The sequence below is a fragment of the Amblyomma maculatum genome, chromosome 7 (genome assembly GCF_055883805.1).
Source record: "Amblyomma maculatum isolate TAMU_Amacu chromosome 7, ASM5588380v1, whole genome shotgun sequence".
Taxonomy (NCBI): Eukaryota; Metazoa; Arthropoda; class Arachnida; order Ixodida; family Ixodidae; genus Amblyomma; species Amblyomma maculatum.
Window position 1 is genome coordinate 55,733,824 of NC_139350.1, and position 23,730 is coordinate 55,757,553.

General features: G+C 48.0%; 4 non-coding genes across 4 annotated transcripts; all 4 read left to right on the forward strand.

Annotated features, from left to right (window-relative positions):
• Positions 1-6,791: 6,791 nt before the first annotated feature.
• On the forward strand, positions 6,792-6,865 carry TRNAN-GUU (transfer RNA asparagine (anticodon GUU)). Its single transcript has one exon. It is a non-coding gene; the product is annotated as a tRNA-Asn (tRNA).
• A 2,917-nt stretch (positions 6,866-9,782) lies between these two features.
• On the forward strand, positions 9,783-9,856 carry TRNAN-GUU (transfer RNA asparagine (anticodon GUU)). The gene has a single exon. It is a non-coding gene; the product is annotated as a tRNA-Asn (tRNA).
• Positions 9,857-17,257: 7,401 nt separating this feature from the next.
• On the forward strand, positions 17,258-17,331 carry TRNAN-GUU (transfer RNA asparagine (anticodon GUU)). Its single transcript has one exon. It is a non-coding gene; the product is annotated as a tRNA-Asn (tRNA).
• A 1,409-nt stretch (positions 17,332-18,740) lies between these two features.
• TRNAN-GUU (transfer RNA asparagine (anticodon GUU)) lies at positions 18,741-18,814 on the forward strand. Its single transcript has one exon. It is a non-coding gene; the product is annotated as a tRNA-Asn (tRNA).
• The last annotated feature ends 4,916 nt before the right edge of the window (positions 18,815-23,730 follow it).

The window sequence follows — 23,730 nt, forward strand, 5'->3', positions numbered from 1 at the left end:
AAGTTTGGTTGGTTGAGAGAAATGCACACATCTGACATTTTACTTTGTTGCTGTAGTCTCGTGGATTTAATGAAAAAATACTTCATGAAACACTAAACACCCTAGCCATTTGAAGCTGCCCGAGCGTGTTGTTAGCCAGAGAAGCATTCTTCTTGGCATACCCCCCGACCCGGCCTCCGTGACGCAATCGGCTAGCGCGTTCGGCTGTTAACCGAAAGGTTGGAGGTCCGACAACTCCAGGTGGTGGCATTTTTTGGTTGTAGCCGTAGTGTAGTAGTTGTCACGGTGCAGCACAAGCAAGTTTTGTTAGTTGAGAGAAATGAACACATCTGACATTTTACTTTGTCGCTGTAGTGTCGTGGATTAAATGAAAAAAAAAATGCTTCATGAAACACTAAACACCCTAGCCATTTGAAGCCGCCCGAGCGTGTTGTTAGCCAGAGAAGCATTCTTCTTGGCATACCCCCCGACCCGGCCTCCGTGACGCAATCGGCTAGCGCGTTCGGCTGTTAACCGAAAGGTTGGAGGTCCGACAACTCCAGGTGGTGGCATTTTTTGGTTGTAGCCGTAGTGTAGTAGTTGTCCCGGTGCAGCACAAGCAAGTTTTGTTAGTTGAGAGAAATGAACACATCTGACATTTTACTTTGTCGCTGTAGTGTCGTGGATTAAATGAAAAAAAAATGCTTCATGAAACACTAAACACCCTAGCCATTTGAAGCTGCCCGAGCGTGTTGTTAGCCAGAGAAGCATTCTTCTTGGCATACCCCCCGACCCGGCCTCCGTGGCGCAATCGGCTAGCGCGTTCGGCTGTTAACCGAAAGGTTGGAGGTCCGACTCCTCCCGGTGGCGGCATTTTTTGGTTCTAGCTGTAGTGTAGTAGTTGTCACGGTGCAGCACAAGCAAGTTTGGTTAATCGCGAGAAATGCACACATCTGAAATTTCACTTTGTTGCTGTAGTCTCGTGAATTAAATGAAGAAAATGCTTCATGAAACACTAAACACCCTACCCATTTGAAGCTGCCCGAGCGTGTTGTTAGCTAGAGAAGCATTCTTCTTGGCATACCCCGCGACCCGGCCTCCGTGGCGCAATCGGCTAGCGCGTTCGGCTGTTAACCGAAAGGTTGGAGGTCCGACTCCTCCCGGTGGCGGCATTTTTTGGTTCTAGCTGTAGTGTAGTAGTTGTCACGGTGCAGCACAAGCAAGTTTGGTTAATCGCGAGAAATGCACACATCTGACATTTTACTTTGTTGCTGTAGTCTCGTGGATTAAATGAAAAAAACGCCTCATGAAACACTAAACACCCTAGCCATTTGAAGCCGCCCGAGCGTGTCGTTAGTTAGAGAAGCATTCTTCTTGGCATACACCCGACCCGGCCTCCGTGGCGCAATCGGCTAGCACGTACGGCTGTTAACCCAAAGGTTGGATCTCCTACAACTCCCGGTGTTGGCATTTTTTGGTTGTAGCCCTAGTGTAGTAGTTGTCACGGTGCAGCACAAGCAAGTTTGGTTAGTTGGAAGAAATGCACACATCGGACATTTTACTTTGTTGCTGTAGTCTCGTGGATTAAATGAAAAAAACGCCTCATGAAACACTAAACACCCTAGCCATTTGAAGCCGCCCGAGCGTGTCGTTAGTTAGAGAAGCATTCTTCTTGGCATACACCCGACCCGGCCTCCGTGGAGCAATCGGCTAGCGCGTTCGACTGTTAACCGAAAGGTTGGAGGTCCGACTCCTCCCGGTGGTGGCATTTTTTGGTTGTAGCCGTAGTGTAGTAGTTGTCACGATGCAGAACAAGCAAGTTTTCTTAGTTGAGAGAAATGCACACATCTGACATTTTACTTTGTCGCTGTAGTGTGGTGGATTAAATGAAAAAAAAAAAGGCTTCATGAAACACTAAACACCCTAGCCATTTGAAGCCGCCCGAGCGTGTTGTTAGCTAGAGAAGCATTCTTCTTGGCATACCCCCCGACCCGGCCTCCGTGGCGCAATCGGCTAGCACGCTCGGCTGTTAACCGAAAGGTTGGAGGTCCGACAACTCCAGGTGGTGGCATTTTTTGGTTGTAGCCGTAGTGTAGTAGTTGTCACGATGCAGAACAAGCAAGTTTTCTTAGTTGAGAGAAATGCACACATCTGACATTTTACTTTGTCGCTGTAGTGTGGTGGATTAAATGAAAAAAAAAAGGCTTCATGAAACACTAAACACCCTAGCCATTTGAAGCCGCCCGAGCGTGTTGTTAGCTAGAGAAGCATTCTTCTTGGCATACCCCCCGACCCGGCCTCCGTGGCGCAATCGGCTAGCACGCTCGGCTGTTAACCGAAAGGTTGGAGGTCCGACAACTCCAGGTGGTGGCATTTTTTGGTTGTAGCCGTAGTGTAGTAGTTGTCACGATGCAGAACAAGCAAGTTTTCTTAGTTGAGAGAAATGCACACATCTGACATTTTACTTTGTCGCTGTAGTGTGGTGGATTAAATGAAAAAAAAAAAAGGCTTCATGAAACACTAAACACCCTAGCCATTTGAAGCCGCCCGAGCGTGTTGTTAGCTAGAGAAGCATTCTTCTTGGCATACCCCCCGACCCGGCCTCCGTGGCGCAATCGGCTAGCACGCTCGGCTGTTAACCGAAAGGTTGGAGGTCCGACAACTCCAGGTGGTGGCATTTTTTGGTTGTAGCCGTAGTGTAGTAGTTGTCAGGATGCAGAACAAGCAAGTTTTCTTAGTTGAGAGAAATGCACACATCTGACATTTTACTTTGTCGCTGTAGTGTGGTGGATTAAATGAAAAAAAAAAGGCTTCATGAAACACTAAACACCCTAGCCATTTGAAGCCGCCCGAGCGTGTTGTTAGCTAGAGAAGCATTCTTCTTGGCATACCCCCCGACCCGGCCTCCGTGGCGCAATCGGCTAGCACGCTCGGCTGTTAACCGAAAGGTTGGAGGTCCGACAACTCCAGGTGGTGGCATTTTTTGGTTGTAGCCGTAGTGTAGTAGTTGTCAGGATGCAGAACAAGCAAGTTTTCTTAGTTGAGAGAAATGCACACATCTGACATTTTACTTTGTCGCTGTAGTGTGGTGGATTAAATGAAAAAAAAAAGGCTTCATGAAACACTAAACACCCTAGCCATTTGAAGCCGCCCGAGCGTGTTGTTAGCTAGAGAAGCATTCTTCTTGGCATACCCCCCGACCCGGCCTCCGTGGCGCAATCGGCTAGCACGCTCGGCTGTTAACCGAAAGGTTGGAGGTCCGACAACTCCAGGTGGTGGCATTTTTTGGTTGTAGCCGTAGTGTAGTAGTTGTCAGGATGCAGAACAAGCAAGTTTTCTTAGTTGAGAGAAATGCACACATCTGACATTTTACTTTGTCGCTGTAGTGTGGTGGATTAAATGAAAAAAAAAATGCTTCATGAAACACTAAACACCCTAGCCATTTGAAGCTGCTCGAGCGTGTTGTTAGTTAGAGAAGCATTCTTCTTGGCATACCCCCCGACCCGGCCTCCGTGGCGCAATCGGCTAGCACGCTCGGCTGTTAACCGAAAGGTTGGAGGTCCGACAACTCCAGGTGGTGGCATTTTTTGGTTGTAGCCGTAGTGTAGTAGTTGTCACGATGCAGAACAAGCAAGTTTTCTTAGTTGAGAGAAATGCACACATCTGACATTTTACTTTGTCGCTGTAGTGTGGTGGATTAAATGAAAAAAAAAAAGGCTTCATGAAACACTAAACACCCTAGCCATTTGAAGCCGCCCGAGCGTGTTGTTAGCTAGAGAAGCATTCTTCTTGGCATACCCCCCGACCCGGCCTCCGTGGCGCAATCGGCTAGCGCGTTCGGCTGTTAACCGAAAGGTTGGAGGTCCGACTCCTCCAGGTGGTGGCATTTTTTGGTTGTAGCCGTAGTGTAGTAGTTGTCAGGATGCAGAACAAGCAAGTTTTCTTAGTTGAGAGAAATGCACACATCTGACATTTTACTTTGTCGCTGTAGTGTGGTGGATTAAATGAAAAAAAAAAGGCTTCATGAAACACTAAACACCCTAGCCATTTGAAGCCGCCCGAGCGTGTTGTTAGCTAGAGAAGCATTCTTCTTGGCATACCCCCCGACCCGGCCTCCGTGGCGCAATCGGCTAGCACGCTCGGCTGTTAACCGAAAGGTTGGAGGTCCGACAACTCCAGGTGGTGGCATTTTTTGGTTGTAGCCGTAGTGTAGTAGTTGTCAGGATGCAGAACAAGCAAGTTTTCTTAGTTGAGAGAAATGCACACATCTGACATTTTACTTTGTCGCTGTAGTGTGGTGGATTAAATGAAAAAAAAAAAGGCTTCATGAAACACTAAACACCCTAGCCATTTGAAGCCGCCCGAGCGTGTTGTTAGCTAGAGAAGCATTCTTCTTGGCATACCCCCCGACCCGGCCTCCGTGGCGCAATCGGCTAGCACGCTCGGCTGTTAACCGAAAGGTTGGAGGTCCGACAACTCCAGGTGGTGGCATTTTTTGGTTGTAGCCGTAGTGTAGTAGTTGTCAGGATGCAGAACAAGCAAGTTTTCTTAGTTGAGAGAAATGCACACATCTGACATTTTACTTTGTCGCTGTAGTGTGGTGGATTAAATGAAAAAAAAAATGCTTCATGAAACACTAAACACCCTAGCCATTTGAAGCTGCTCGAGCGTGTTGTTAGTTAGAGAAGCATTCTTCTTGGCATACCCCCCGACCCGGCCTCCGTGGCGCAATCGGCTAGCACGCTCGGCTGTTAACCGAAAGGTTGGAGGTCCGACAACTCCAGGTGGTGGCATTTTTTGGTTGTAGCCGTAGTGTAGTAGTTGTCACGATGCAGAACAAGCAAGTTTTCTTAGTTGAGAGAAATGCACACATCTGACATTTTACTTTGTCGCTGTAGTGTGGTGGATTAAATGAAAAAAAAAAAAGGCTTCATGAAACACTAAACACCCTAGCCATTTGAAGCCGCCCGAGCGTGTTGTTAGCTAGAGAAGCATTCTTCTTGGCATACCCCCCGACCCGGCCTCCGTGGCGCAATCGGCTAGCGCGTTCGGCTGTTAACCGAAAGGTTGGAGGTCCGACTCCTCCCGGTGGTGGCATTTTTTGGTTGTAGCCGTAGTGTAGTAGTTGTCACGGTGCAGCACAAGCAAGTTTTTTTAATTGGAGAAACACACATAGGTCACTCTACGTTGTGGCTGCAGTCACGTGGATTAAACGAAAAAAATGCTTCATGAAACGCTAAAAGCTCTAGCCATTTGAAGCTGCCCGAGCGTGTTGTTAGCTAGAGAAGCATTCTTCTTGGCATACCCCCCGACCCGGCCTCCGTATCGCAATCGGTTAGCACGTTCGGCTGTTAACCGAAACGTTGGAGGTCCGACTCCTCCTGGTGGTGGCATTTTTTGGTTGTAGCCGTAGTGTCGTGGTTGTAACGGTGCAGCACAAGCAAGTTTGGTTAATTAAGAGAAATGCACACATCTCACATTTTACTTTGTTGCTGTAGTCTCGTGAATTAAATGAAGAAAATGCTTCATGAAACACTAAACACCCTAGCCATTTGAAGCTGCCCGAGCGTGTTGTTAGCTAGAGAAGCATTCTTCTTGGCATACCCACCGACCCGGCCTCCGTGGCGCAATCGGCTAGGGCGTTCGGCTGTTACCCGAAAGGTTGGAGGAACGAGTCCTCCCGGTGGCGGCATTTTTTGGTTGCAGCTTTAGTGTAGTAGTTGTAACGGTGCAGCACAAGCAAGTTTGGTTAATCGCGAGAAATGCACACATCTGAAATTTTACTTTGTTGCTGTAGTCTCGTGGATTAAATGAAAAAAATTCTTCATTAAACACTAAACACCCTAGCCATTTGAAGCTGCCCGAGCGTGTTAGCTAGAGAAGCATTATTCTTGGCATACCCCCCGACCCGGCCTCCGTGGCGCAATTGGCTAGCGCATTCAGCTGTTAACCGAAAGGTTCGAAGTTCGGTTCCTCCCGTCGGCGGCATTTTTCGGTTCTACCTGCAATGTAGTAGTTGTCACGGTGCAGCACAAGCAAGTTTGGTTAGTTGAGAGAAACACACACATCTGACATTTTGCTTTGTTGGTGTAGTCTCGTGGATTTAATGAAAAAAATGCTTCATGAAACACTAATCACCCTAGCCATTTGAAGCTGCCCGAGAGTGTTGTTAGCTAGATCAGCATTCTTCTTGGCATACCCCCCGACCCGGCCTCCGTGGCGTAATCGGCTAGCACGTTCGGCGGTTAACCGAAAGGTTGGAGTTCCGACTCCTCCCGGTGGTGGCATTTTTTTGGTTGTAGCTGTAGTGTAGTAGTTGTCACGGTGCAGCACAAGCAAGTTTGGTTAGTTAAGAGAAATGCACACATCTGACATTTTACTTGATCGCTGTAGTGTCGTGGATTAAATGAAAAAAAAATGCTTCATAAAACACTAAACACCCTAGCCATTTGAAGCTGCCCGAGAGTGTTGTTAGCTAGATCAGCACTCTTCTTGGCATAGCCCTCGACCCGGCCTCCGTGGCGCAATCGGCTAGCACGTTCGGCTGTTAACCGAAAGGTTGGAGGTCCGACTCCTCCCGGTGGTGGCATTTTTTTGGTTGTAGCTGTAGTGTAATAGTTGTCACGGTGCAGCAAAAGCAAGTTTGGTTAGTTGAGAGAAATACACACATCTGACGTTTTACATTGTCGCTGTAGTGTCCTGGATTAAAAGAAAAAAATGCTTCATGAAACACTAAACACCCTAGCCATTTGAAGCCGCCCGAGCGTGTTGTTAGCTAGAGAAGCATTCTTCTTGGCGCACCCCCCGACCCGGCCTCCGTGGCGCAATCGGTTAGCGCGTTCGGCTGTTAACCGAAAGGTTGGAGGTTCGAGTCCTCCCTGTGGCGGCATTTTTTTGTTCTAGCTGTAGTGTAGTATTTGTCACTGTGCAGCACAAGCAAGTTTTTTTTAATTGAGAGAAACACACACATCTGACATTCTACGTTGTTGCTGCTAAATGAAAAAAATGCTTCACGAAACACTAAAAGCTCTCGCCATTTGAAGCTGCCCGAGCGTGTTGTTAGCAAGAGAAGCATTCTTCTTGGCCGACCCCCCGATCCGGCCTGCGTGGCCCAATCGGCTAGCACGTTCGGCTGTTAACCAAAAGGTTGGAGGTCCGACTCCTCCCGGTGGCGGCATTTTTTGGTTGTAGCCGTAGTGTCGTGGTTGTAACGGTGCACATAAGCAAGTTTGGTTAATTGAGAGAAATGCACACATCTGACATTTCCCGTTGTTGCGGTAGTCTCGTGGATTAAATGAAAAAAAAAATGCTTCATGCAACACTAAACACCCTACAAATTTGAAGCTGCCCGGGCGTGTTGTTAGCTAGAGAAGCATTCTTCTTGGCATACCCCCCGACCCGGCCTCCGTGGCGCAATCGGCTAGCACGTACGGCTGTTAACCGAAAGGTTGGATCTCCTACAACTCCCGGTGTTGGCATTTTTTGGTTGTAGCCGTAGTGTAGTAGTTGTCACGGTGCAGCACAAGCAAGTTTGGTTAGTTGGAAGAAATGCACACATCTGACATTTTACTTTGTTGCTGTAGTCTCGTGGATTAAATGAAAAAAACGCTTCACGAAACACTAAACACTCTAGCCATTTGAAGCCGCCCGAACGTGTTGTTAGCTAGAGAAGCATTCTTCTTGGCATACCCCCCGACCCGGCCTCCGTGGTGCAGTCGGCTAGCGCGTACGACTGTTGACCGAAAGGTTGGAGGAACGAGTCCTCCCGATGGCGGCATTTTTTGTTGCAGTTGTAGTGTAGTAGTTGTCACGGTGCAGCACAAGCAAGTTTGGTTAGTTGAGAGAAACGCACACATCTGACATTTCACTTTGTCGCTGTAGTCTCGTGGATTAAATGAACAAAATGCTTCATGAAAAAATAAACACCCTAGCCATTTGATACCGCCCGAGCGTGTTGTTAGTTAGAGAAGCATTCTTCTTGGCATACACCCGACCCGGCCTCCGTGGAGCAATCGGCTAGCGCGTTCGAGTGTTAACCGAAAGGTTGCAGGTCCGACTCCTCCCGGTGGCGGCATGTTTTAGTTCTAGCTGTAGTGTAGTAGTCACGATGCAGCACAAGCAAGTTTTGTTAGTTGAGAGAAATGCACACATCTGACATTTTACTTTGTTGCTGTAGTGTCGTGGATTAAATGAAAAAAAAAAAGGGCTTCATGAAACACTAAACACCCTAGCCATTTGAAGCTGCCCGAGCGTGTTGTTAGTTAGAGAAGCATTCTTCTTGGCATACCCCCCGACCCGGCCTCCGTGGCACAATCGGCTAGCACGCTCGGCTGTTAACCGAAAGGTTGGAGGTCCGACAACTCCAGGTGGTGGCATTTTTTGGTTGTAGCCGTAGTGTAGTAGTCACGATGCAGCACAAGCAAGTTTTGTTAGTTGAGAGAAATGCACACATCTGACATTTTACTTTGTCGCTGTAGTGTCGTGGATTAAATGAAAAAAAAAAGGGCTTCATGAAACACTAAACACCCTAGCCATTTGAAGCTGCCCGAGCGTGTTGTTAGCTAGAGAAGCATTCTTCTTGGCATACCCCCCGACCCGGCCTCCGTGGCACAATCGGCTAGCACGCTCGGCTGTTAACCGAAAGGTTGGAGGTCCGACAACTCCAGGTGGTGGCATTTTTTGGTTGTAGCCGTAGTGTAGTAGTCACGATGCAGCACAAGCAAGTTTTGTTAGTTGAGAGAAATGCACACATCTGACATTTTACTTTGTCGCTGTAGTGTCGTGGATTAAATGAAAAAAAAAAGGGCTTCATGAAACACTAAACACCCTAGCCATTTGAAGCTGCCCGAGCGTGTTGTTAGCTAGAGAAGCATTCTTCTTGGCATACCCCCCGACCCGGCCTCCGTGGCGCAATCGGCTAGCGCGTTCGGCTGTTAACCGAAAGGTTGGAGGATCGAGTCCTCCCGCTGGCGGCATTTTTGGTTGTAGCTGTAGTGTAGTAGTTGTCACGGTGCAGCACAAGCAAATTTGGTTAATTGAGTGAAATGCACACATCTGACATTTTACTTTGCCTATGTAGTCTCGTGGATTAAATGAAAAAAAAAAATGCTTCATGAAACACTAAAAGCTCTAGCCATTTGAAGCTGCCCGAGCGTGTTGTTAGCTAGAGATGCTTTCTTATTGGGAAACCTCCCGACCCGGCCTCCGTGGCGCAATCGGCTACCGCGTTCGGCTGATAACCGAAAGGTTGGAGTTCCGACTCCTCCCGGTGGTGGCATTTTTTTTGGTTATAGCTGTAGTGTAGTAGTTGTCACGGTGCAGCACAAGCAAGTTTGGTTAGTTAAGAGAAATGCACACATCTGACATTTTACTTGGTCGCTGTAGTGTCGTGGATTAAATGAAAAAAAAATGCTTCATGAAACACTAAACACCCTAGCCATTTGAAGCCGCCCGAGCGTGTTGTTAGCTAAAGAAGCATTCTTCTTGGCACACCCCCCGACCCGGCCTCCGTGGCGCAATCGGTTAGCACGTTCGGCTGTTAACCGAAAGGTTGGAGGTCCGACTCCTCCCGGTGGTGGCATTTTTTTGGTTGTAGCTATAGTGTAATAGTTGTCACGGTGCAGCAAAAGCAAGTTTGGTTAGTTGAGAGAAATACACACATCTGACATTTTACATTGTCGCTGTAGTGTCCTGGATTAAAAGAAAAAAATGCTTCATGAAACACTAAACACCCTAGCCATTTGAAGCCGCCCGAGCGTGTTGTTAGCTAAAGAAGCATTCTTCTTGGCACACCCCCCGACCCGGCCTCCGTGGCGCAATCGGTTAGCGCGTTCGGCTGTTAACCGAAAGGTTGGAGGTTCGAGTCCTCCCGGTGGCGGCATTTTTTGGTTGTAGCCGTAGTGTCGTGGTTGTAACGGTGCACATAAGCAAGTTTGGTTAATTGAGAGAAATGCACACATCTGACATTTCCCGTTGTTGCGGTAGTCTAGTGGATTAAATGAAAAAAAAAAATGCTTCATGCAACACTAAACACCCTAGCCATTTGAAGCTGCCCGGGCGTGTTGTTAGCTAGAGAAGCATCCTTCTTGGCATAACCCCCGACCCGGCCTCCGTGGCGCAATCGGCTAGCACGTACGGCTGTTAACCGAAAAGTTGGATCTCCTACAACTCCCGGTGTTGGCATTTTTTGGTTGTAGCCGTAGTGTAGTAGTTGTCACGGTGCAGCACAATCAAGTTTGGTTAGTTGGAAGAAATGCACACATCTGACATTTTACTTTGTTGCTGTAGTCTCGTGGATTAAATGAAAAAAACAATGCTTCATGAAACACTAAAAGCTCTAGCCATTTCAAGCTGCCCGAGCGTGTTGTTAGCTAGAGAAGCATTCTTCTTGGCATACCCCACCACCCGGCCTCCGTGGCGCAATCGGCTAGCGCGTTCGGCTGTTTACCGAAAGGTTGGAGTATCGAGTCCTCCCGCTGGCGGCATTTTTGCTTGTAGCTGTAGTGTAGTAGTTGTCACGGTGCAGCACAAGCTAATTTGGTTAATTGAGGGAAATGCACACATCTGACATTTTACTTTGTCTCTGTAGTCTCGTGGATTAAATGAAAAAAATGCTTCGTGAAACACTAAAAGCTCTAGCCATTTGAAGCTGCCCGAGCGTGTTGTTAGCTATAGAAGCATTCTTCTTGGCATACCCACCGACCCGGCCTCCGTGGCGCAATCGGCTAGCGCGTTCGGCTGTTAACCGAAAGGTTGGAGGAACGAGTCCTCCCGGTGGCGGCATTTTTTGGTTGCAGCTTTAGTGTAGTAGTTGTAACGGTGCAGCACAAGCAAGTTTGGTTAGTTGAGAGAAATGTACATATCTGACACTTTACTTTGTTGCTGTAGTCTCGTGGATTTAATGAAAAAAATGCTTCATGAAACACTAAACACCCTAGCCATTTGAAGCTGCCCGAGAGTGTTGTTAGCTAGATCAGCATTCTTCTTGGCATACCCCCCGACCCGGCCTCCATGGCGCAATCGGCTAGCATGTTCGGCTGTTAACCGAAAGGTTGGAGATCCGACCCCTCCCGGTGGTGGCATTTTTTTGGTTGTAGCTGTAGTGTAGTAGTTGTCACGGTGCAGCACAAGCAAGTTTGGTTAGTTGAGAGAAATGCACACATCTGAAATTTTACTTGGTCGCTGTAGTGTCGTGGATTAAATGAAAAAAAAAATGCTTCATAAACACTAAACACCCTAGCCATTTGAAGCTGCCCGAGAGTGTTGTTAGCTAGATCAGCACTCTTCTTGGCATAGCCCTCGATCCGGCCTCCGTGGCGCAATCGGCTAGCACGTTCGGCTGTTAACCGAAAGGTTGGAGGTCCGACTCCTCCCGGTGGCGGCATTTTTTGTTGCAGTTGTAGAGTAGTAGTTGTCACGGTGCAGCACAAGCAAGTTTGGTTAGTTGAGAGGAACGCACACATCTGACAATTTACTTTGTCGCTGTAGTGCCGTGGATTTAATGAAAAAAAAATGCTTCATGAAACACTAAACACCCTAGCCATTTGAAGCCGCCCGAGCGTGTTGTTAGCTACAGAAGCATCCTTCTTGGCATGCCCCCCGACCCGGCCTCCGTGGCGCAGTCGGCTAGCACGTTCTGCTGTTAACCGAGAAGTTGGAGGTCCGACTCCTCCCGGTGGTGGTATTTTTTGGTTGTAGCCGTAGTGTCGTGGTTGTAACGGTGCAGCACAAGCAAGTTTGGTTAATTGAGAGAAATGCACACATCTGACATTTCACTTTCTTGCTGTAGTCTCGTGGATTAAGTGAAAAAAAATGCTTCATGAAACGCTAAACACCCTAGCCATTTGAAGCTGCCCGAGAGTGTTGTTAGCTAGAGAAGCATTCTTCTTGGGATACCCCCGACCCGGCCTCCGTGGCGCAATCGGCTAGCGCGTTCGGCTGTTAACCGAAAGGTTGGAGGAACGAGTCCTCCCGGTGATGGCATTTTTTTGTTGCAGTTGTAGTGTAGTAGTTGCCACGGTGCAGCACAAGCAAGTTTGGTTAGTTGAGAGAAATGCACACATCTGACATTTTACTTTGTTGCTGTAGTCTCGTGGATTTAATGAAAAAAAATGCTTCATGAAACACTAAACACCCTAGCCATTTGAAGCTGCCTGAGAGTGTTGTTAGCTAGAGAAGCATTCTTCTTGGCATACCCCCCGACCCGGCCTCCGTGGCGCAATCGGCTAGCGCGTTCAGCTGTTAAGCGAAAGGTTGGAGGAACGAGTCCTCCCGGTGGTGGCATTTTTTGGTTGTAGCCGTAGTGCAGTAGTTGTCACAGTGCAGCACAAGCAAGTTTGATTAGTTGAGAGAAATGCACACATCTGACATTTTACTTTGTTGCTGTAGTCTCGTGGATTAAATGAAAAAAATGCTTCATCAAACACTAAACACCCTATCCATTGGAAGCCGCCCGAGCGTGTTGTTAGCTACAGAAGCATTCTACTTCGCATACCCCCCGACCCGGCCTCCGTGGCGCAATCGGCTAGCGCGTTCGGCTGTTAACCGAAAGGTTGGAGGAAGGAGTCCTCCCGGTGACGGCATTTTTTTGTTGCAGTTGTAGTGTAGTAGTTGCCACGGTGCAGCACAAGCAAGTATGATTAGTTGAGAGAAATGCACACATCTGACATTTTACTTTGTTGCTGTAGTCTCGTGGATTTAATGAAAAAAAAATGCTTCATGAAACACTAAACATCCTAGCCATTTGAAGCTGCCCGAGAGTGTTGTTAGCTAGAGAAGCATTCTTCTTGGCATACCCCCCGACCCGGCCTGCGTGGCGCAATCGGCTAGCGCGTTCAGCTGTTAAGCGAAAGGTTGGAGGAACGAGTCCTCCCGGTGGTGGCATATTTTGGTTGTAGCCGTAGTGTAGTAGTTGTCACAGTGCAGCACAAGCAAGTATGATTAGTTGAGAGAAATGCACACATCTGACATTTTACTTTGTTGCTGTAGTCTCGTGGATTTAATGAAAAAAAAAATGCTTCATGAAACACTAAACACCCTAGCCATTTGAAGCTGCCCGAGAGTGTTGTTAGCTAGAGAAGCATTCTTCTTGGGATACCCCCCGACCCGGCCTCCGTGGCGCAATCGGCTAGCGCGTTCAGCTGTTAAGCGAAAGGTTGGAGGAACGAGTCCTCCCGGTGGTGGCATATTTTGGTTGTAGCCGTAGTGTAGTAGTTGTCACAGTGCAGCACAAGCAAGTATGATTAGTTGAGAGAAATGCACACATCTGACATTTTACTTTGTTGCTGTAGTCTCGTGGATTAAATGAAAAAAATGCTTCATCAAACACTAAACACCCTAGCCTTTCGAAGCCGCCCGAGCGTGTTGTTAGCTACAGAAGCATTCTACTTCGCATACCCCCCGACCCGGCCTCCGTGGCGCAATCGGCTAGCGCGTTCGGCTGTTAACAGAAAGGTTGGAGGAACCAGTCTTCCCGGTGGCGGCATTTTTTGTTTCTAGCTGTAGTGTAGTAGTTGTCACTATGCAGCACAAGCAAGTTTTTTTACTTGAGAGAAACACGCACATCTGACATTCTACGTTGTTGCTGCTAAATGAAAAAAATGCTTCATGAAACACTAAAAGCTCTAGCCATTTGAAGCTGCCCGAGCGTGTTGTTAGCAAGAGAAGCATCCTTCTTGGCATGCCCCCCGACCCGGCCTCCGTGGCGCAGTCGGCTAGCACGTTCCGCTGTTAACCTAAAGGTTGGAGGTCCGACTCCTCCCGGTGGTGGCATTTTTTGGTTGTAGCCATAGTGTCGTGGTTGTAACGGTGCAGCACTTAATTGAGAGAAATGCACACATCTGACATTTCACTTTCTTGCTGTAGTCTCGTGGATTAAGTGAAAAAATGCTTCATGAAATACTAAACACCCTAGCCATTTGAAGCTGCCCGAGCGTGTTGTTAGCTAGATCAGCATTCTTCTTGGCATACCCCCCGACCCGGCCTCCATGGCGCAATCGGCTAGCACGTTCGGCTGTTAACCGAAAGGTTGGAGATCCGACCCCTCCCGGTGGTGGCATTTTTTGGTTGAAGCCATAGTGTCGTGGTTGTAACGGTGCAGCACTAGCAAGTTTGGTTAATTGAGAGAAATGCACACATCTGACATTTCACTTTCTTGCTGTAGTCTCGTGGATTAAGCGAAAAAAATGCTTCATGAAATACTAAACACCCTAGCCATTTGAAGCTGCCCGAGCGTGTTGTTAGCTAGATCAGCATTCTTCTTGGCATACCCCCCGACCCGGCCTCCATGGCGCAATCGGCTAGCACGTTCGGCTGTTAACAGAAAGGTTGGAGATCCGTCCCCTCCCGGTGGTGGCATTTTTTTGGTTGTAGCTGTAGTGTAGTAGTTGTCACGGTGCAGCACAAGCGAGTTTGGTTAGTTGAGAGAAATGCACACATCTGACATTTTACTTGGTCGCTGAAGTGTCGTGGATTAAATGAAAAAAAAAATGCTTCATGAAACACTAAACACCCTAGCCATTTGAAGCTGCCCGAGAGTGTTGTTAGCTAGATCAGCACTCTTCTTGGCATAGCCCTCGATCCGGCCTCCGTGGCGCAATCGGCTAGCACGTTCGGCTGTTAACCGAAAGGTTGGAGGTCCGACTCCTCCCGGTGGCGGCATTTTTTGTTGCAGTTGTAGAGTAGTAGTTGTCACGGTGCAGCACAAGCAAGTTTGGTTAGTTGAGAGGAACGCACACATCTGACATTTTACTTGGTCGCTGTAGTGTCGTGGATTAAATGAAAAAAATGCTTCATTAAACACTAAACACCCTAGCCATTTGAAGCCGCCCGAGCGTGTTGTTAGCTAGAGAAGCATTCTTCTTGGCATACCCCCCGACCCGGCCTCCGTGGCGCAATCGGCTAGCACGCTCGGCTGTTAACCGAAAGGTTGGAGGTCCGACAACTCCAGGTGGTGGCATTTTTTGGTTGTAGCCGTAGTGTAGTAGTTGTCAGGATGCAGAACAAGCAAGTTTTCTTAGTTGAGAGAAATGCACACATCTGACATTTTACTTTGTCGCTGTAGTGTGGTGGATTAAATGAAAAAAAAAATGCTTCATGAAACACTAAACACCCTAGCCATTTGAAGCTGCTCGAGCGTGTTGTTAGTTAGAGAAGCATTCTTCTTGGCATACCCCCCGACCCGGCCTCCGTGGCGCAATCGGCTAGCACGCTCGGCTGTTAACCGAAAGGTTGGAGGTCCGACAACTCCAGGTGGTGGCATTTTTTGGTTGTAGCCGTAGTGTAGTAGTTGTCACGATGCAGAACAAGCAAGTTTTCTTAGTTGAGAGAAATGCACACATCTGACATTTTACTTTGTCGCTGTAGTGTGGTGGATTAAATGAAAAAAAAAAAAAGGCTTCATGAAACACTAAACACCCTAGCCATTTGAAGCCGCCCGAGCGTGTTGTTAGCTAGAGAAGCATTCTTCTTGGCATACCCCCCGACCCGGCCTCCGTGGCGCAATCGGCTAGCGCGTTCGGCTGTTAACCGAAAGGTTGGAGGTCCGACTCCTCCCGGTGGTGGCATTTTTTGGTTGTAGCCGTAGTGTAGTAGTTGTCACGGTGCAGCACAAGCAAGTTTTTTTAATTGGAGAAACACACATAGGTCACTCTACGTTGTGGCTGCAGTCACGTGGATTAAACGAAAAAAATGCTTCATGAAACGCTAAAAGCTCTAGCCATTTGAAGCTGCCCGAGCGTGTTGTTAGCTAGAGAAGCATTCTTCTTGGCATACCCCCCGACCCGGCCTCCGTATCGCAATCGGTTAGCACGTTCGGCTGTTAACCGAAACGTTGGAGGTCCGACTCCTCCTGGTGGTGGCATTTTTTGGTTGTAGCCGTAGTGTCGTGGTTGTAACGGTGCAGCACAAGCAAGTTTGGTTAATTAAGAGAAATGCACACATCTCACATTTTACTTTGTTGCTGTAGTCTCGTGAATTAAATGAAGAAAATGCTTCATGAAACACTAAACACCCTAGCCATTTGAAGCTGCCCGAGCGTGTTGTTAGCTAGAGAAGCATTCTTCTTGGCATACCCACCGACCAGGCCTCCGTGGCGCAATCGGCTAGGGCGTTCGGCTGTTACCCGAAAGGTTGGAGGAACGAGTCCTCCGGGTGGCGGCATTTTTTGGTTGCAGCTTTAGTGTAGTAGTTGTAACGGTGCAGCACAAGCAAGTTTGGTTAATCGCGAGAAATGCACACATCTGAAATTTTACTTTGTTGCTGTAGTCTCGTGGATTAAATGAAAAAAATTCTTCATTAAACACTAAACACCCTAGCCATTTGAAGCTGCCCGAGCGTGTTAGCTAGAGAAGCATTATTCTTGGCATACCCCCCGACCCGGCCTCCGTGGCGCAATTGGCTAGCGCATTCAGCTGTTAACCGAAAGGTTCGAAGTTCGGTTCCTCCCGTCGGCGGCATTTTTCGGTTCTACCTGCAATGTAGTAGTTGTCACGGTGCAGCACAAGCAAGTTTGGTTAGTTGAGAGAAACACACACATCTGACATTTTGCTTTGTTGGTGTAGTCTCGTGGATTTAATGAAAAAAATGCTTCATGAAACACTAATCACCCTAGCCATTTGAAGCTGCCCGAGAGTGTTGTTAGCTAGATCAGCATTCTTCTTGGCATACCCCCCGACCCGGCCTCCGTGGCGTAATCGGCTAGCACGTTCGGCGGTTAACCGAAAGGTTGGAGTTCCGACTCCTCCCGGTGGTGGCATTTTTTTGGTTGTAGCTGTAGTGTAGTAGTTGTCACGGTGCAGCACAAGCAAGTTTGGTTAGTTAAGAGAAATGCACACATCTGACATTTTACTTGATCGCTGTAGTGTCGTGGATTAAATGAAAAAAAAATGCTTCATGAAACACTAAACACCCTAGCCATTTGAAGCTGCCCGAGAGTGTTGTTAGCTAGATCAGCACTCTTCTTGGCATAGCCCTCGACCCGGCCTCCGTGGCGCAATCGGCTAGCACGTTCGGCTGTTAACCGAAAGGTTGGAGGTCCGACTCCTCCCGGTGGTGGCATTTTTTTGGTTGTAGCTGTAGTGTAATAGTTGTCACGGTGCAGCAAAAGCAAGTTTGGTTAGTTGAGAGAAATACACACATCTGACATTTTACATTGTCGCTGTAGTGTCCTGGATTAAAAGAAAAAAATGCTTCATGAAACACTAAACACCCTAGCCATTTGAAGCCGCCCGAGCGTGTTGTTAGCTAGAGAAGCATTCTTCTTGGCGCACCCCCCGACCCGGCCTCCGTGGCGCAATCGGTTAGCGCGTTCGGCTGTTAACCGAAAGGTTGGAGGTTCGAGTCCTCCCGGTGGCGGCATTTTTTTGTTCTAGCTGTAGTGTAGTATTTGTCACTGTGCAGCACAAGCAAGTTTTTTTTAATTGAGAGAAACACACACATCTGACATTCTACGTTGTTGCTGCTAAATGAAAAAAATGCTTCACGAAACACTAAAAGCTCTCGCCATTTGAAGCTGCCCGAGCGTGTTGTTAGCAAGAGAAGCATTCTTCTTGGCCGACCCCCCGATCCGGCCTGCGTGGCGCAATCGGCTAGCACGTTCGGCTGTTAACCAAAAGGTTGGAGGTCCGACTCCTCCCGGTGGCGGCATTTTTTGGTTGTAGCCGTAGTGTCGTGGTTGTAACGGTGCACATAAGCAAGTTTGGTTAATTGAGAGAAATGCACACATCTGACATTTCCCGTTGTTGCGGTAGTCTCGTGGATTAAATGAAAAAAAAATGCTTCATGCAACACTAAACACCCTACAAATTTGAAGCTGCCCGGGCGTGTTGTTAGCTAGAGAAGCATTCTTCTTGGCATACCCCCCGACCCGGCCTCCGTGGCGCAATCGGCTAGCACGTACGGCTGTTAACCGAAAGGTTGGATCTCCTACAACTCCCGGTGTTGGCATTTTTTGGTTGTAGCCGTAGTGTAGTAGTTGTCACGGTGCAGCACAAGCAAGTTTGGTTAGTTGGAAGAAATGCACACATCTGACATTTTACTTTGTTGCTGTAGTCTCGTGGATTAAATGAAAAAAAACGCTTCACGAAACACTAAACACTCTAGCCATTTGAAGCCGCCCGAACGTGTTGTTAGCTAGAGAAGCATTCTTCTTGGCATACCCCCCGACCCGGCCTCCGTGGTGCAATCGGCTAGCGCGTACGACTGTTGACCGAAAGGTTGGAGGAACGAGTCCTCCCGGTGGCGGCATTTTTTGTTGCAGTTGTAGTGTAGTAGTTGTCACGGTGCAGCACAAGCAAGTTTGGTTAGTTGAGAGAAACGCACACTTCTGACATTTCACTTTGTCGCTGTAGTCTCGTGGATTAAATGAACAAAATGCTTCATGAAAAAATAAACACCCTAGCCATTTGATGCCGCCCGAGCGTGTTGTTAGTTAGAGAAGCATTCTTCTTGGCATACACCCGACCCGGCCTCCGTGGAGCAATCGGCTAGCGCGTTCGACTGTTAACCGAAAGGTTGCAGGTCCGACTCCTCCCGGTGGCGGCATGTTTTAGTTCTAGCTGTAGTGTAGTAGTCACGATGCAGCACAAGCAAGTTTGGTTAATTGAGAGAAACACACACATCTCATAATTTACTTTGTCGCTGTAGTGCCGCGGAATAAATGAAAAAAAAATGCTTCATGAAACACTAAACACCCTAGCCATTTGAAGCTGCCCGAGAGTGTTGTTAGCTAGAGAAGCATTCTTCTTGGCATACCCACCGACCCGGCCTCCGTGGCGCAATCGGTTAGCGCGTTCGGCTGTTAACCGAAAGGTTGGAGGTTCGAGTCCTCCCGGTGGCGGCATTTTTTGGTTGTAGCCGTAGTGTAGTAGTTGTCACGGTGCAGCACAAGCAAGTTTGGTTAGTTGGAAGAAATGCACACATCTGACATTTTACTTTGTCGCTGTAGTGTCCTGGATTAAAAGAAAAAAATGCTTCATGAAACACTAAACACCCTAGCCATTTGAAGCCGCCCGAGCGTGTTATTAGCTAGAGAAGCATTCTTCTTGGCACACCCCCCGACCCGGCCTCCGTGGCGCAATCGGTTAGCGCGTTCGGCTGTTAACCGAAAGGTTGGAGGTTCGAGTCCTCCCGCTGGCGGCATTTTCGGTTGTAGCTGTAGTGTAGTAGTTGTCACGGTGCAGCACAAGCAAATTTGGTTAATTGAGTGAAATGCACACATCTGACATTTTACTTTGCCTATGTAGTCTCGTGGATTAAATGAAAAAAAAAAAGCTTCATGAAACACTAAAAGCTCTAGCCATTTGAAGCTGCCCGAGCGTGTTGTTAGCTAGAGAAGCATTCTTCTTGGCATACCCCACCACCCGGCCTCCGTGGCGCAATCGGCTAGCGCGTTCGGCTGTTTACCGAAAGGTTGGAGTATCGAGTCCTCCCGCTGGCGGCATTTTTGCTTGTAGCTGTAGTGTAGTAGTTGTCACGGTGCAGCACAAGCAAATTTGGTTAATTGAGAGAAACACACACATCTGATAATTTACTTTGTCGCTGTAGTGCCGCGGAATAAATGAAAAAAAAAATGCTTCATGAAACACTAAACACCCTAGCCATTTGAAGCTGCCCGAGCGTGTTGTTAGCTAGAGAAGCATTCTTCTTAGCATGCCCACCGACCCGGCCTCCATGGCGCAATCGGCTAGCGCGTTCGGCTGTTAACCGAAAGGTTGGAGGAACGAGTCCTCCCGGTGGCGGCATTTTTTGGTTGCAGCTTTAGTGTAGTAGTTGTAACGGTGCAGCACAAGCAAGTTTGGTTAATTGCGAGAAATGCACACATCTGACATTTTACTTTGTTGCTGTAGTCTCGTGGATTAAATGAAAAAAATGCTTCATTAAACACTAAACACCCTAGCCATTTGAAGCTGCCCGAGCGTGTTAGCTAGAGAAGCATTCTTCTTGGCATACCTCCCGACCCGGCCTCCGTGGCGCAATCGGCTAGCACGTTCGGCTGTTAACCGAAAGGTTGGAGGTCCGACTCCTCCTGGTGGTGGCATTTTGTGGTTGTAGCCGTAGTGTCGTGGTTGTAACGGTGCAGCACAAGCAAGTTTGGTTAATTGAGAGAAATGCACACATCTGACATTTCACTTGCTGTAGTCTCGTGGAATAAGTGAAAAAAATGCTTCATGCAACACTAAACACCCTAGCCATTTGAAGCCGCCCGAGCGTGTTGTTAGCTAGAGAAGCATTCTTCTTGGCATACCCCCCGACCCGGCCTCCATGGCGCAATCGGCTAGCGCGTTCGGCTGTTAACCGAAAGGTTGGAGGAACGAGTCCTCCCGGTGGCGGCATTTTTTGGTTGCAGCTTTAGTGTAGTAGTTGTAATGGTGCAGCACAAGCAAGTTTGGTTAATTGCGAGAAATGCACACATCTGACATTTTACTTTGTTGCTGTAGTCTCGTGGATTAAATGAAAAAAAATGCTACATTAAACACTAAACACCATAGCCATTTGAAGCTGCCCGAGCGTGTTAGCTAGAGATGCAATCTTCTTGGCATACCTCCCGACCCGGCCTCCGTGGCGCAATCGGCTAGCGCGTTCGGCTGTTAACCGAAAGGTTCGAAGTTCGGTTCCTCCCGTTGGCGGCATTTTTCGGTTCTACCTGCAATGTAGTAGTTGTCACTGTGCAGCACAAGCAAGTTTGGTTAATTGAGAGAAATGCACACATCTGACATTTCACTTTGTTGCTGTAGTCTCGTGGATTTAATGAAAAAAAATGCTTCATGAAACACTAAACACCCTAGCCATTTGAAGCTGCCTGAGAGTGTTGTTAGCTAGAGAAGCATTCTTCTTGGGATACCCCCGACCCGGCCTCCGTGGCGCAATCGGCTAGCGCGTTCGGCTGTTAACCGAAAGGTTGGAGGAACGAGTCCTCCCGGTGATGGCATTTTTTGTTGCAGTTGTAGTGTAGTAGTTGCCACGGTGCAGCACAAGCAAGTTTGGTTAGTTGAGAGAAATGCACACATCTGACATTTTACTTTGTTGCTGTAGTCTCGTGGATTTAATGAAAAAAAATGCTTCATGAAACACTAAACACCCTAGCCATTTGAAGCTGCCTGAGAGTGTTGTTAGCTAGAGAAGCATTCTTCTTGGCATACCCCCCGACCCGGCCTCCGTGGCGCAATCGGCTAGCGCGTTCAGCTGTTAAGCGAAAGGTTGGAGGAACGAGTCCTCCCGGCGGTGGCATTTTTTGGTTGTAGCCGTAGTGCAGTAGTTGTCACAGTGCAGCACAAGCAAGTTTGATTAGTTGAGAGAAATGCACACATCTGACATTTTACTTTGTTGCTGTAGTCTCGTGGATTAAATGAAAAAAATGCTTCATCAAACACTAAACACCCTATCCATTTGAAGCCGCCCGAGCGTGTTGTTAGCTACAGAAGCATTCTACTTCGCATACCCCCCGACCCGGCCTCCGTGGCGCAATCGGCTAGCACGTTCGGCTGTTAACCGAAAGGTTGGAGATCCGACCCCTCCCGGTGGTGGCATTTTTTGGTTGTAGCCATAGTGTCGTGGTTGTAACGGTGCAGCACAAGCAAGTTTGGTTAATTGAGAGAAATGCACACATCTGACATTTCACTTTCTTGCTGTAGTCTCGTGGATTAAGTGAAAAAAATGCTTCATGATATACTAAACACCCTAGCCATTTGAAGCTGCCCGAGAGTGTTGTTAGCTAGAGAAGCATTCTTCTTGGGATACCCCCCGACCCGGCCTCCGTGGCGCAATCGGCTAGCGCGTTCGGCTGTTAACAGAAAGGTTGGAGGAACCAGTCCTCCCGGTGGCGGCATTTTTTGGTTCTAGCTGTAGTGTAGTAGTTGTCACTGTGCAGCACAAGCAAGTTTTTTTACTTGAGAGAAACACGCACATCTGACATTCTACGTTGTTGCTGCTAAATGAAAAAAATGCTTCATGAAACACTAAAAGCTCTAGCCATTTGAAGCTGCCCGAGCGTGTTGTTAGCAAGAGAAGCATCCTTCTTGGCATGCCCCCCGACCCGGCCTCCGTGGCGCAGTCGGCTAGCACGTTCCGCTGTTAACCGAAAGGTTGGAGGTCCGACTCCTCCCGGTGGTGGCATTTTTTGGTTGTAGCCGTAGTGTCGTGGTTGTAACGGTGCAGCACAAGCAAGTTTGGTTAACTGAGAGAAATGCACACATCTGACATTTCACTTTCTTGCTGTAGTCTCGTGGATTAAGTTAAAAAAATGCTTCATGAAACACTAAACACCCTAGCCATTTGAAGCTGCCCGAGAGTGTTGTTAGCTAGAGAAGCATTCTTCTTGGGATACCCCCCGACCCGGCCTCCGTGGCGCAATCGGCTAGCGCGTTCGGCTGTTAACCGAAAGGTTGGAGGAACGAGTCCTCCCGGTGACGGCATTTTTTTGTTGCAGTTGTAGTGTAGTAGTTGCCACGGTGCAGCACAAACAAGTTTGGTTAGTTGAGAGAAATGCACACATCTGACATTTTACTTTGTTGCTGTAGTCTCGTGGATTTAATGAAAAAAAATGCTTCATGAAACACTAAACACCCTAGTCATTTGAAGCTGCCCGAGAGTGTTGTTAGCTAGAGAAGCATTCTTCTTGGCATACCCCCCGACCCGGCCTCCGTAGCGCAATCGGCTAGCGCGTTCAGCTGTTAAGCGAAAGGTTGGAGGAACGAGTCCTCCCGGTGGTGGCATTTTTTGGTTGTAGCCGTAGTGTAGTAGTTCTCACAGTGCAGCACAAGCAATTTTGATTAGTTGAGCGAAATTAACACATCTGACATTTTACTTTGTTGCTGTAGTCTCGTGGATTAAATGAAAAAAATGCTTCATCAAACACTAAACACCCTAGCCATTTGAAGCCGCCCGAGCGTGTTGTTAGCTAGATCAGCATTCTTCTTGGCATACCCCCCGACCCGGCCTCCATGGCGCAATCGGCTAGCACGTTCGGCTGTTAACCGAAAGGTTGGAGATCAGACCCCTCCCGGTGGTGGCATTTTTTGGTTGTAGCCATAGTGTCGTGGTTGTAACGGTGCAGCACAAGCAAGTTTGGTTAATTGAGAGAAATGCACACATCTGACATTTCACTTTCTTGCTGTAGTCTCGTGGATTAAGTGAAAAAAATGCTTCATGAAATACTAAACACCCTAGCCATTTGAAGCTGCCCGAGAGTGTTGTTAGCTAGAGAAGCATTCTTCTTGGGATACCCCCCGACCCGGCCTCCGTGGCGCAATCGGCTAGCGCGTGCGGCTGTTAACCGAAAGGTTGGAGGAACGAGTCCTCTCGGTGACGGCATTTTTTTGTTGCAGTTGTAGTGTAGTAGTTGCCACGGTGCAGCACAAGCAAGTTTGGTTAGTTGAGAGAAATGCACACATCTGACAATTTACTTTGTTGCTGTAGTCTCGTGGATTTAATGAAAAAAAAATGCTTCATGAAACACTAAACACCCTAGCCATTTGAAGCTGCCCGAGAGTGTTGTTAGCTAGATCAGCACTCTTCTTGGCATAGCCCTCGATCCGGCCTCCATGGCGCATTCGGCTAGCACGTTCGGCGCTTAACCGAAAGGTTGGAGGTCCGACTCCTCCCGGTGGCGGCATTTTTTGTTGCAGTTGTAGAGTAGTAGTTGTCACGGTGCAGCACAAGCAAGTTTGGTTAGTTGAGAGGAACGCACACATCTGACATTTTACTTTGTCGCTTTAGTGTCCTGGATTAAATGAACAAAATGCTTCATGAAACACT